An 8173-nucleotide genomic window follows, 5' to 3' on the forward strand; every position below is an offset into this window, starting at 1 on the left:
CAGATCTTTCACCCACCCCTGAATTGGCAAGGTGGTCTTAACTGTGACCTCAGATGTTTGGGTTATTGGCTCTACCGCCTGTAATGCAGAGTAGGCAGCCAATAACTGTTTCTTGATCATGTTGTATCTTTCCTCTGCTCCGTGCCAGACCTGAGACCAGAACCCAATCAGGGTCCGAACAGAACTCTGGCGTTGCCACAGGCCCCAGCCAAAGCCGTCCTGAGTGACATGAACGTCCAATTCAGCTGGGAGGGTAGGATCAAATATACCCAGTGCCTGGGCTTGTTTAACAGCCAGTTTTGCCTGTTGGAAAGCCTCATGTTCTGTTCTCCCCCAGTCCCACAGTTGCCCCTTCTTTGTGAGCCTATATAACGGCCTCAGCAGCTGCGCTAAATGAGGTATAAAGGAACGCCAATATCCCAATATACCCAAGAACTCCTGCAGCTGCTTTGGTGTTGTAGGGACTGGGAATGCCTGCACCTTATCTATGACAGCACTGGGTAGTACTTTGGTCTTGCCTGACCAAACTACCCCCAGGAATTTGACAGATAGGCCTGGACCCTGCACCTTCTGGGGGTTTATAGCCCATCCTTTTTCCTGCAGATAGGTAGTTAATGAATTTTCTGCCTGCCCTACTGCCTCCAGTGAGTCAGATGTCAACATGAGATCATCAATATAATGATACAAGCTAACAGTGTCAGGTTTTTCCCAATTTGCCAGGTCACACGCCACTAGGTTATGGCAGTATGTTGGTGAATGCATGTACCCCTGTGGCAGGACCTGAAAGGTCCACTGCCTGCCTCCCCATGTAAATGCGAACTGGTCTTGTGATTCTTCAGCAATTGGAATACTGAAGAATGCATTTGCCAAGTCTAGGACACAATGGTAGGTTTTTATTTCCCTACTCAATGTGTCCATTAGGGAGGCAATATTGGGTACGGCTGCGTGAACAGGCGGTGTGACCTTATTTAATTCTCTATAGTCTACCGTCATTCTCCATGTGCCATCTGACTTCCGCACTGGCCATATGGGGGAATTGTACGGGCTATGTGCAGGTCTTATGATGCCAGCTTTTTCTAATTCCTGCACAGTCCTTGATATTTCATCTTGCCCCCCCGGGAGTCTATACTGCCGCACATTAGTGATCCGGCGCGGTTCCGGCAGGTGAATAGGCTCATGCTTTGCATGGCCTCTCAATATCGCCTGCACCGCCCGGATACTAATACACCTCTGTCGGAGTCTGAACTCTCCAACAGTTGTCTGGAGAGCCAGACCCCATAAAATGTCTATGCCCAAGATGTACTCTGGGACTGGGGCAATAGACACCTTATACTCCCAGGGCGGGAGACGCCCAACCCCCAGTTTCAACCACGTCTGGGTAACTGGAATGGTCTGTCCCCCNGAGCTTTTATCTTTTCCCTCTGGCTGGAAAAATGGTAACAGAGGAGCAAAGTACCGTGGGGACTGTAGTAGTCCTTCTCTTCTGAGAACCAGGTACATCCACTACATGATGTTATGATGTGGAATACCAATAACCAAAAATCATAAAACCATGACACAACGCATCCTGAAAAATATGTCTAGACCCAGAAGGACAAAAGATTCTTCAGGAGCAGGCAACATGGATTCATGAAGGGGAAGTCCAGATAGGTCAGCTTAAGAAAATTCTATGATGAAGTGACCAGCATGGTAGATGAAGGAAAAGCCATGAACATTGTATATCTGGACTTCAGAAAGGCCTTTAACACATATCCTATAGACAGGCTCCCCAGTACAAGAGAGACATGAACACGCTGGAGACAGTCCACTAAAGAGCCACAAAGATGATGAAAGGAGCACCTCTTCTATGAGGAGAGACTGAGAGGGCTGGGACTGTTCAGCCTGGAGAAGTGAAAGGGCAGGGGAAGTCTTACCAGTGTGTCCAAACAATTGAAGGTGGGTGCGGAGAGGACAGAGTCCATACCTTTTTAGTGGTACACCATGCCAGGAGAAGGGGCAATGGGCACTTACTGGAACACAGGGAATTCCATCTACACATGAGGAAAAAATTCGTTACTTTGAATTTGACAGAGCACTGGCACAGGCTACCCAGAGAGGTTGTGCCCTTCTCTGGAGATCTTCCAAACCCACCTGGACATGGTCCTAAGCAACCTGCTCTGGGTGCTCCTGCATGAGCAGGGGTTTTAGACCAAATAACCTTTGGATATTCCTTCCAACCTCATCCATTTGGAGATTTTGTGGAAATGAAACTTCAAAAAAGTCTGTGTACTGAAGTTGACTACTGTGAAATATAAGAAAATGATCTCCCAGTTCAACAATGCTTGTATTATTGTTAGGCTATCTGTTGATACCTAAAAACAAAACAAAACAAAACTTATGTATTTTATACATTTATTTTTACTTAACATTCCACTACAGTATTGGAAGAAATTCTTGGACATTTTCATGGAGTTGCAAAACAGACTTATATAAAATCTCATTAAGGTGGAATGAAGTCTTACTTGGAGCGTAAAAGCTCCTTGTTTCCTGCCAGGCCAATTATTTACTCCTTTAAAATCAAATTCTCAAAACAAAAAAACTAAAGGTTTAGCTTACTTACGTTACTTACACATTTCTATAACAATATTGCAGGATGGTTTCACGGAACCATAAATCCCCATTTTAGCCACTTGTTGACTGTCTGTGAACTGTATGGATGTCTTTAGGCTGCATGACTTAAGAGGAACATACAGTTGTAAAAATTCTTCTCTGAAGATTTGCTCAGCAAATGTGGACATCTAAGTACTTGCTTTCCTCTTGTAGGAAAAAAAAAACTTAATACTCCTTTCGCTGGCTGTGGTAAGGGGAAGCTTTAGAAAAACTTGGATGACTTCAACCTGATCACAAGGGATACGGAGAAAGCTAAGGTGTTCAATGACTTCTTTGCCTCACTCTCCACTTGCAAGGGCTCTAGCCACACCACCCAAGTTGTAGATAGCAATGGCAGGAACTTGAAGAGTGTAGATCTGCCTGCTGTAAGTGAAGATCAAGTTTGAGACCATCAAAAGAACCCAAAGGTGCACAAGTCCGTGGGTCCTGATGAGATCCATCTGCGGGTTCTGAGGGAACTGGCAGATGAAGTTGCCAAGCTGCTGTCCATCATATTTGAAAGGTCATGGCAGTCTGGTGAAATTCCCACTGATTGAAAAAGGGGAAACATAACCCCTATTTTCAAGAAGAGAAAAAAAAGAAGGTCCAGGGAACTACAGGCCAGTCAGTCTCACCCCTGTGCCTGGCAAGATCATGGAGCAGTTCCTCCAGAAGGCCCATCTAAGGCACATGGAAAATAAAGACGAGGTGAATGCTGGTAACCAACATGGCTTCACCAGGGGCAAATCATGCCTGACAAACTTGGTGGCCTTTTGTGATGGAGTTACAGTGTCAGAGGATAAAGGAAGAGCAACTGACGTCATCTACCTAGATTTATGCAAAATGTTTGATGCCGTCCCGCATGACATCCTGGTTGCCAGACTGGAAAAAATGGATTTGATGGGTGGACCACCCACTGGATAAGGAATTGGCTGGATGGTTACACTCAGAGAGTTGCTGTCAACAGCTCTGTGTCCAAGTGGACGCTGATGATGAGCGGTGTTCCTCAGGGATCAGTGTTGGGACCGGTGTAATTTAACATCTTTGTAGGTGACATGGACCATGGGATTGAGTGCACCCTTGGCAAGTTTGCAGACAACACCAAGCTGAGCAGTGCAGTTGACACACCAGAGGGAGGGGATGCTATCCAGAGGGACTTGGACAGACTTGAGAGAGGGGCCCATGCCAACTACGTGAAGTTCAACAAGACCAAGTACAAAGTCTTGCACCTGGGTTGGGGCAATCTCAAGCACAATTACAGGTTGGGTGGGGAACAGATTGAGAGCATCCCCAGTGTGAAGGATTTATGGGTGTCAGCTGATGAAAGATTCAACATGAGCTGGCACTGTGTGCTTGCAGCCCAGAAGGCCAACCATATCCTAGGTTGCATCAAGAGAAGCATGACCAGCAGGTCAAGGGAGGTGATTCTGCCCCTCTACTCTGCTCTTGTGAGGCACCGGACTTCATCCACTTCTGGAGACCCCAACACAAGAAGGGCATTGAGTTGTTGGAGTGGGTCCAGAGGAGGGCCAAGAAGATGATCAGAGGGCTGGAGCACCTCTCCTATGAGGACAGGCTGAGAAAAATGGGGCTGTTCAGCCTGGAGAAGAGAAGGCTCTGAGGAGACCTTCCAGCGGCCTTCCAGCACCTGAAGGGGGCTTACAGGAAAGCTGGGGAAGAACTTCTTATGAGGGCAGGTAGCAACAAGATGAGGGGAAATGGCTTTAAACTGGAAGAAGGTATATTTAGACTAGATATTAGGAAGAAATTCTTTACTGTGAGGGTGGTGAGACACTGAAAGAGGTTGCCCAGTGTGGTTGTGAATGCCTCCTCCCTATAAAGAAAGCATTCAAGGCTAGGCCGGATGGGGCTTTGAGCAGTCTGGTGTAGAGGGAGGTGTCCCTGCCTATAGCAGGGGGGTTGGAAGTAGGCGATCTTGAGGGTCCCTTCCAACCCAAACCGTTCTATGGTTCTATGATTAATTTTCCATATTGATACACATCACCTCCTAAGATGTTATTTGGAATTCACAAGCATAAACTGCTGATGCTAAGGACTGTACCGTAAATTTATACTGTGATTCTGAGGGTGCAATTCAGCTGATTAAGGGTAGACATCCACACTTAGACTAAAAACCTCTCCTGAAAAGTGCTTCTAAAGGGTCACAGTTCATCTCTCCTGTTTATGCACTGGGGGATGACCTAGACAACTGTACTATCTACAGTAAGCCACCTTCACAGAGCGGTATCAAGGCAAGTACATGCACACAGCCACTTGTAAGAAAATATGTATAGTGGCCATCCGAATCTCAGCAGTAGCTAATTTGCTTTAGAGATCTGTTCCCACAGGACCACATCCACTTGCGAGTATAAATATGTACCCATGGAGAGAGATCTGATCTGGGGAAGACATTACGCAGTGCTGAGGATATAGGACAGAAGGAGACTTATATGGGAAAGCTAGGATTGCATTAGAAATAAGCACAGTGGTATCTACTTGTGTTATATAAACCCTTCACAATTTAAGGAGAAAGACTAGGATAAGAAATATAGGGTCAACAAATCCGCAAAAGCCTCTCTCACAAACCTGAGAAAATAAAAAATGTTTCATTCCTTGTAATGGAAAGAGCTCCCAGCCCTAATGTTATGGAGAAGTACTGTGGGGGGAGATGTAACACCAAGGAGCTCAACAGACTCTGAATTGCTATGAGGCCTTGGGAGTCTGTAAAGTAAGACAAAGAGGAAACAGGGCTAAAGCGTAAACAGGATGCTCCTTTAGTATGCGCAGCTAATCTTGTCACATCTGGGACAATTAAGGAACCCTTTGTTTGTTATCAATGTTGTTTGGAAGAACTTAAGGTCAGTTAACTGTGAGTGGATTTACTGCTTGGGAGTGGAGGATATATAAGATGTATGTTGAACACAATAAAAGGGACTTACTATTCTGATGCTACCATGACTGAGAGAATTCACTAACGGGACTAAGCGCCGACAAAGTACAGTATCACTCAATTGAGTAACTGGAAGATTACAGCCAATCATGTCAAATTTCTGCAGAAATACAGGACTTTCTTTTGACCTATGAGTGAAATCTTGTCTCACATCAGGAAATACCGGCATCTCACTACATTGCCAAGTTCTTCTTCTGTCCATCTGTCCTCTTTTTTTTCAGCCCTTTGGCTTTTGGCTAATTGATGACACATTACCTTGTCATCCAGTTTGCCATTCAATGAAGGCAGCACTGGGCTACTTGTAACTGCTGCATGATTCTCTGCTAGACAATGGAAATCCTCCAAGTTCACGTGGAGGTAATTAGAAAATTAATGAATACCTTGTCCACTTATAAATGTCAGGCTTTCCCCCTGTCTTTCCTATGAAGGTGTAGGAAGAGGTCAGGCATCCTCTTATCAATCATGAGTCCTTCCAACTCTCAGCACCTCAGCCACCAAAGCTAGCTGTGTGATATGTGTGAATCTGATATACCAGTGGATAATTTCCACAGCTCTTTTCTTAGTCTGGACATTGTCTCAAACTATATTTCCTGAACAGTACAGTGGTCTGTAGGTTTCCATGGCTGTCCCAACCAAGCATTTCTCCCTCTTGCTCCACATGAGTGAAACCCTCGGCACTAGACAGGAGGCACAGCTGCAGATTAGCCTTGCTTCTCTGATCCAAACCAGGAGCATGATCCTGAGAGAGTCAGGTGTACACCAGACATGTAGTATACATTCACAAGAACTGCACCAGAAAAGTACGCCGGTACATTAGCAGCCATGTATGGCAGATGGGAAAGAAGACCCCCTGTGGGTGATTTGATTTTCAGGCTCCATGACTTTGGGCTGCATTTAACCCCTCTGCAAGTTTATGCTTTGTGATAAAAATGTGGGAATGTTTATGTTTGTTCATTGTAGTAAAATGTAAAACTATTTGTTGATTGTGATAAAGTGTGAATGTGAGACTGTCCATTGTGAAGGAAAGTACTACTAGCCTGACGAAGGGGGGGAAATATAAACATCCTGAACCCCCTGAAGGGAATGTAAACGTCTAGGTCTAGTAACTGTCCTTGTGATAACTCGAACATTCTGTCTCGCCACTTCGCCTCTCCATCCTAAATAAAGCAAACCAACCCAGTAAGAGGAAGGTTACGATGACATCTAGCAACGGGAAAGTACAACTGCAGACGCCAAACAAGCACCCCGGAAGCCTCAACAACCAGAACTGAGAGACTATAAAAATAAAAAGCGGCTGGTGGCGGGTTGCGCCTTTTTGAGGAGTCGTAACTCTGCGACTCCCAGGGTGCCCAGCGCTGTTCTTTGCTTGTGTTTTTGCTTACTCGAATTAATAAATACTTTTCTATAATTTGGCTTAATTGTCAAATTTATGACATGCTTCAGCCATTGTAAAGGTAACTGAAAGACTGGATAGACTTGAGAGTGATCATGATGATATAATAGAGGTACTGACTTCTTTGCCTCATGCTGATAAACCTGATGACAATCAGGATTGTCGAGACACCCTACAGGAGAGGCTGAGCAACTTGTTGTCCTCCCAACTTGCGTCATCCAACATCTCAGCTATTAGAAGAAGAAGACATCCTCCTGCTCGAGCAAGTGACGACAGTAAGACTAAGTCATGTGTTGTCTTGTGGCGTTACCTATGTGACCATGGAGAAGACTTGAAGAAGTGGCACAAAAAACCCACTCCTGCACTACAAGCACAGGCAACAGAACTGCTAGCCAGATCAACCATCAAGGTGAAATCCTCTGCTCCTGTTGCTGCAGGATGTGGCAAAAGCCATAAGGGCCCTGATCAGAAGAACAAGGGAGGTAACAAGTAGAGGGGCCCTGCCCTCGGACAGGGTGGAGAAAGGGATAATAGAGTTTATTGGACTGTGTGGATTCAATGGCCTGGCACTTCAGAACCACAGCAATATGAGGCACTGGTGGACACTGGTGGACAGTGCACTCTAATGCCCTCGAGTCACCAAGGGACAGACTCAGTTTACATTTCTAGGGTGACTGGGTGTTCGCAAGAGTTGACTGTATTGGAGGCCGAAATAAGCCTCACTGGTAAAGACTGGCAAGAGCATCCTATTGTAACTGGTCCAGGGGCTCCGTGTATACTTGGTATTGATTACCTCAGAAGGGGACATTTCAAGGATCCCAAAGGGTATCGATGGGCCTTTGGAGTAGCTGCCGTAGACACAGACAACATTAAGCAGCTGTCTGTTTTGCCTGGCCTGTCAGAAGATCCCTCTGTGGTGGGGCTGCTAAAAGTAAAAGAGCAACAGATACCGATTGCCACAAAAACGGTGCACAGATGGCAGTACCGTACCAACAGGGATTTCTTGCTCCCCATTCATAAGTTGATTCATCAACTAGAGATCCAGGGAGTGATCAGCAAAACTCACTCACCTTTTAACAGCCCCATATGGCCAGTGCGTAAGGCCAGTGGAGAATGGAGGCTGACGGTAGACTACCGCAGCCTGAATGAAGTCACACCCCCACTGAGTGCTGCTGTGCCGGACATGCTCAAACTCTAGTATG

This window comes from Numida meleagris, chromosome Z (genome assembly GCF_002078875.1).
Source record: "Numida meleagris isolate 19003 breed g44 Domestic line chromosome Z, NumMel1.0, whole genome shotgun sequence".
NCBI classification, from domain to species: Eukaryota; Metazoa; Chordata; class Aves; order Galliformes; family Numididae; genus Numida; species Numida meleagris.